Source organism: Hemiscyllium ocellatum, chromosome 34 (genome assembly GCF_020745735.1).
Source record: "Hemiscyllium ocellatum isolate sHemOce1 chromosome 34, sHemOce1.pat.X.cur, whole genome shotgun sequence".
NCBI classification, from domain to species: Eukaryota; Metazoa; Chordata; class Chondrichthyes; order Orectolobiformes; family Hemiscylliidae; genus Hemiscyllium; species Hemiscyllium ocellatum.
The window spans coordinates 11,172,554-11,178,553 of record NC_083434.1 but is presented as its reverse complement, the minus strand read 5'-3'; the positions used below and the strand labels follow the sequence as shown (position 1 = coordinate 11,178,553).

Genomic DNA, 6,000 nt, shown 5'->3' with positions numbered 1-6,000 from the left:
CATGTCCAGAATTTGGTAGGTCACAGTGCGCAACTCCCCTCCATACCAGAGAAAGCACTGTCTGGCCATGGGAAATCTCGGCTTTGGTTGAAGCGGTGGTAGTCCTGATTTGGAGGTGCCGGCGTTGGACTGGGGTGTACAAAGTTTAAAATCACACAACACCAGTTTATAGACCAACAGGTTTAACTGGAAGCACTAGCTGTTGGCAACCACATGATGAAGGGGCGACGCTGCGAAAGCTAGTGTGACCATCGACAGCAGACTATTCATGTCCTTTCCCAACTTAGACCCTGAATAACCAGCAGCAGCATCCCTGCCTCCTGCGAGCGGACCTCGGCTCACAAAAAAAGGGTCGATTTCTGGGGTTTTCATTGGACAGTTAAGTTTGCAACATCTTCATGGGACTGGACTCCTCCAATCTAGAGGGTGCTCACGGCACTTCGAAAGTATCGGTTATCGGAAGCCGGAAATGTGGGATGTGTGTTTTATTACTGATGTTGTTGAGTTCAAATCACATAAATCTTTGGACTTGGAAGAATTAAGTAGCACGTAACTGACAGCCTTCCAGGAGACCAGGTAATTAATTCTTTCTAAAATATCGGTGTTGTAGAAAATATATGGACAGCCGTTTGTTGTATTTAGAAAAGAATATTTTATTAATAATTTAAATCAGTAACATTAGAAAAAAACTGATGTTTCCACTTGCTGACAGGTTGCAAGCTTCTACTTTGCAATGTCCTGGGCAGCGAGTGACCGGTGCCTGCCTAAGTTTTGAACGTTCGCGACTGGACTCATCATTTCTGGTCCAACGAGGCATATTCGGGTGTCTGGTTAACTTTCCTGTTATCCACTGGTTTGGCGATCTAGCTTTTTATTTTGTACGGGGAGCCATCGTCGTCCTCGCGTAGAAATTGGTATAACGATGGTTTTAAACGGTATTATCGCTTCGCATCATTTGCCTGGCTCCGTCCCGTTCAATTGACTCGCTCGTTTCCCACAAGCCCATTGCGACAGGGTTGAGGCACAAGAAAGTATTGAAAATCGACACATCAATGCTCCGCCACGTTATAGGCTATTGACTTTTTTTTCAAGGAATGGAGACAATCACAGTCTCATGTTGGGTTGTGCTAAACTAGTTGGAGAGAGGTTGGGACTTTTTCTCTCGACTGTTCCAAGGGAACGGTTAAGAATTATAAAACCCTACACCGCTGTTTGGAAGGGGCTGTCCAATTAAGTCCACAAATAACTGTAAATACTTTTTTCCTAAACTGGAAAATAAGGAGATGGCATATCATTTGAACTGGTATTTTGCATCGGTCTTCACTATAAAGAGTATAAATAAAGTCCCACAAATAGCTGTAAATAAAATAAAATGGACGGGGAAGGAGGAGCTCAGGAAAGTCGCTCTCACCATAGTGGTATTGAATAAATTGTTGGAGCTGCAGCTGCCAAGCTCTGAGTTCTGTTAGACTTTATCCTAGAATCTTAAAGGCGCTGGCTATTCAGAGACTGTTGTACTGTTTTTTTTAATTTTCCAAAGTTCCCTAGATTCTGGTAAGGTAATTCCTTTATTTGAAGAGGGAAGGAGACAGCTGGTGGGAAACCACGGGCCAGTTGGCTTAATGTACGTCATAGGAAAGATGTGAGAAGTTATTATTAAAGATATTGTACCTATCAGGCAGGAAAGAAATGGTTGTGTGAGGCAGCCTTGGTTGACGAGGGAGGTTGAATGTCTAGTAAAGAGGAAGAAGGAGGCTTACATAAGGTTGAGGAAACAGGGTTCAGACAGAGCAGTGGAGGGATACAGGACAGCCAGAAGGGACCTGAAGAAAGGGATTAAGAGAGGGCATGAAAAATCCTTGGCGGATAGGATCAAGGATAACCCCAAGGCATTTTATGCGTATGTGAGAAACATGAGAATGACGAGAACGAGGGTAGGTGCGATCAAGGACAGGAGTGGGAGATTGTGTATTGAGTCGGAAGAGATAGGAGAGGTCTTGAACGAGTACTTTTCTTCAGTATTTACGAACGAGAGGGACTGTATTGTTGAAGAGGAGAGTGTGAAACGGACTGGTAAGCTAGAAGAGATACTTGTTAGGAAGGAAGATGTGTTGGACATTCTGAACAACTTGAGGATAGACAAGTCCCCCGGGCCTGACGGGATATATCCTAGGATTATGTGGGAAGCAAGAGAGGAAATTGCAGTACCGTTGGCAATGATCTTTTCGTCTTCACTGTCAACGGGGGTGGTACCAGGGGACTGGAGAGTAGCGAATGTTGTGCCCCTGTTCAAAAAAGGGAATAGGGATAACCCTGGGAATTATAGGCCAGTTAGTCTTACTTCTGTGGTAGGCAAAGTAATGGAAAGGGTACTGAGGGTTAGGATTTATGAGTATCTGGAAAGACGCTGCTTGATTAGGGACAGGCAGCACGGATTTGTGAAGGGTAGGTCTTGCCTTACAAGTCTTATTGAATTCTTTGAGGAGGTGACCAAGCATGTGGATGAGGGTAGAGCAGTGGATGTAGTGTACATGGATTTCAGTAAGGCATTTGATAAGGTTCCCCATGGTAGGCTTATGCAGAAAGTCAGGAGGCATGGGATAGAGGGAAATTTGTCCAATTGGATAGAAAACTGGCTAACCGGTCGAAGTCAGAGAGTGGTGGTGGATGGTAAATATTCAGCCTGGAGCCCAGTTACAAGTGGAGTTCCGCAGGAATCAGTTCTGGGTCCTCTGCTGTTTGTAATTTTTATTAATGACTTGGATGAGGGAGTCGAAGGGTGGGTCAGTAAATTTGCAGATGATACGAAGATTGGTGGAGTTGTGGACAGTGAGGAGGGCTGTTGTCGGCTGCAAAGGGACTTAGATATGATGCAGAGCTGGGCTGAGGAGTGGCAGATGGAGTTCAACCCTGCCAAGTGTGAGGTTGTCCATTTTGGAAGAACAAATAAGAATGCGGAATACAGGGTTAACGGTAGGGTTCTTAGTCAGGTGGAGGAACAGAGGGATCTTGGGGTCTATGTACATAGATCTTTGAAAGTTGCCACTCAGGTGGATAGAGCTTGTCAGAAGGCCTATGGTGTATTAGTGTTCATTAGCAGAGGGATTGAATTCAAGAGTCGTGAAGTGATGTTGCAGCTGTACAGGACTTTGGTTAGGCCACATTTGGAGTACTGTGTGCAGTTCTGGTCGCCTCACTTTAGGAAAGATGTGGAAGCTTTGGAGAGGGTGCAGAGAAGATTTACCAGGATGTTGCTTGGAATGGAGAATAGGTCATACGAGGATAGGTTGAGAGTTCTCGGCCTTTTCTCGTTGGAATGGTGAAGGATGAGGAGTGACTTGATAGAGGTTTATAAGATGATCAGAGGAATAGATAGAGTAGACAGTCAGAAACTTTTTCCCCGGATACAACAGAGTGTTACAAGGGGACATAAATTTAAGGTGAAGGGTAGAAGGTTTAGGGGAGATGTCAGGGGTGGGTTCTTTACCCAGAGAGTGGTGGGGGCATGGAATGCACTGCCCGTGGGAGTGGTAGAGTCAGAATCATTGGCGACCTTTAAGCAGCAATTGGATAGGTACATGGATGGGTGCTTAATCTAGGATAGATGTTCGGCACAACATCGTGGGCCGAAGGGCCTGTTCTGTGCTGTATTGTTCTATATTGCGGCAAAGCACTTAGAAAAGTTCAAGATAGTCAACCAGAATCAACATGGTTTTGTGAACCTGAAATTATATTCAACCAATCTATTGGAGTTCTTTGAAGTAAAATGTGCTGCAGACAAATGTGAACTGGTGTACTGTACTTAGGTTTCCAGAGGCATTTGATCTAGTGCCACATCAAAGGTTATTACAGGAAATAAAAGCTCATGGTATAGGGGGTAGCATATTGGCATGGATAGAAGAATCACTAGACAACAGGAAGCAGAGTAGATATCAATTGGTAAATTTCTGGTCAGCATGATGTACTCAGTGGTGTGCCACAGGGAATATGTGAATGACTTGAATAAAGGCACAAAGATACTAAGTTTCCTGATGACACAAACATTAAATTAGTAAGTTTGATAACAACTTGAGGCTACTGTTATGAAGATGTGGGTGTACCTTTTTAGGAGAGTTAAAAGCAGAACTCGCAGACACAGCACCAAGTGTTCTCAATAAGGCAACAACGTAACCCTGAGTCAAAAAACTCGATTAGTTTGTTGCCTGGAGACACAAACAAATTCAAATTCGGCCAATCAATTTAAATTATATCCCGAAAAAATACCAATTTCCAATCAAATTTGAATTGAGTATATTGACAATCTTAAAAGCCAGTGACATGGAACAGACTGCTTGAAAAAAAACTCTTAAAGTCCCTTTTTGATCAGTAACCTGTGACGCAGAAATTTCTAATAAGGAGAAATGAAGATCCAAAGACGAGAACCTACAGCTGCCTGGTTTTGAGATAAGAAGTGTTGTTTTTTAAAATCTTAATTGGGAGTTTTGTCGAACTCATATTTATAGAAGGGAAGGTAAAAGATAGGTTAGAGGAAGGAGTTGTAAATAGTGGTTAGTTAATTATTCTGTTATACTTTAAGAAATAAAGTTGCTAATTTTTACTTAGTTCTTGGCCTATGTAAAGAATTTTTACAGATTATTGCACAGGATACATCTTTTGTGTTGCTGGTTTTAAATTAAGCAGAAGGGTTTACTCAGTGTTGTAACAGTTTGGGGTTTTGGGTCTGTGGTTTGAACTGGTTTAGATAGATTTGGGGGTATGACAAATCCCAGTTGATTTAAACACTTGCAGGTTAGTGTCCTAGATATTTAAATAAAATGCAAGTGAAACAGTTGTTTAATTTTGGTGACGTGGGGTTGATTAAATTAAAAGTGAGAGAAATGGCTCTTAAACTTGCAGAAGAGGTTCTGGGATTTGAACTTGATTCTCACTTTGCCAATAAAGTTTAGAAGGAAAGAAAGAGGCCATACTTTTAGAATTAGCAAATAACCAAGGACAAAAGTAAACGTGAAATTGTAAAGGGATTACTCAAACACTTTGATGTGTCAGAGAAACAGATAAGTGCAGTAGAGGAAGTAAAACTTAAATTACAATTGAGGAAAATGGAGTTGGAAGAAAGAAAGAAAAAGAGAGAGAGATAAAGGAGAGAGAAGGTTCTTGGCTGAGCAAAGAGAGAAGAAAGGGAGAAAGAGCGAGCGAGAATTTGAACATGGAAAGTTGCAACTTAGTCAGCAAAACCAAGTCAACAGGATGGAGATTAAATGAGAAGGTAGTGATATAAACAAATATGTCAAAACTCTGCCACATTTTGATGAGCTTTGTAGCTTTCTTTATTTCATTTGAAAAATTGGCTCGGCAAATGGAGTGGTCTGAGGATGTATGGGCAATGCTAGTTTCGACTAAATTGGTAAGCAGAGCTAGTGAAGTATTTGCTGCAATGTCAGCTGGGGTGTCAAGAGATTATGAAGAGGTTAAGCTATTTTAAATGCTTCTGAATTGGTATCAGAAGTATATAGACACAAAGAAGAAACCAGGTCAGACTTGTGTTGAGTTTGAAAGAATTCAACATAGTCACTTTGATAGATGGGTACAGGCCTTAAAGATAGACAATGACCTATGAGACTCTGAGATTATTCTGCTGGAGGAGTTTAAAAACTCAGTTTCAGAGTTAAGAATTCATGGGGAAGAATAGAAGGTTCAGGAAGTGAGAAGGGCAACAGAATTAGCAGATGAGTTCATGCTGGTGCATGAGACAAGCTTCTGGCCAGAATTTCATCCTGTGAGGGATAGAAGTTCGCAGAAGAGGAGCTCCTACACTACTAAACCAAGAGTAGAGAGCACTGGTAAGAATTTACAACAGGATAAAAACGAGGCCAAGAGGGTGGAAAGGAGGTGAAAGGCATGAGGTGTTTCCACTGTGGTAAAGTGGGACATGTAAAGACACAGTGCTGGTCGTTAAAGAAAGGCACTATGGGAAAGGATGTGGTAAAAGTAGCTAAGCCA

At 42.1% G+C, this 6,000-nt stretch overlaps 1 protein-coding gene across 2 annotated transcripts in view; it reads left to right on the top strand.

Annotated features, from left to right (window-relative positions):
• The first annotated feature begins 458 nt into the window (after window positions 1-458).
• LOC132832198 (probable thiopurine S-methyltransferase) overlaps window positions 459-6,000 on the top strand; it is a 43,034-nt gene continuing 37,492 nt past the window's right edge. For both annotated transcript variants that reach the window (XM_060849977.1, XM_060849978.1), the window contains exon 1: window positions 459-576. The gene's annotated coding sequence lies outside the window, so the exon portion shown is untranslated. The remainder of the gene's footprint in view (window positions 577-6,000) is intronic.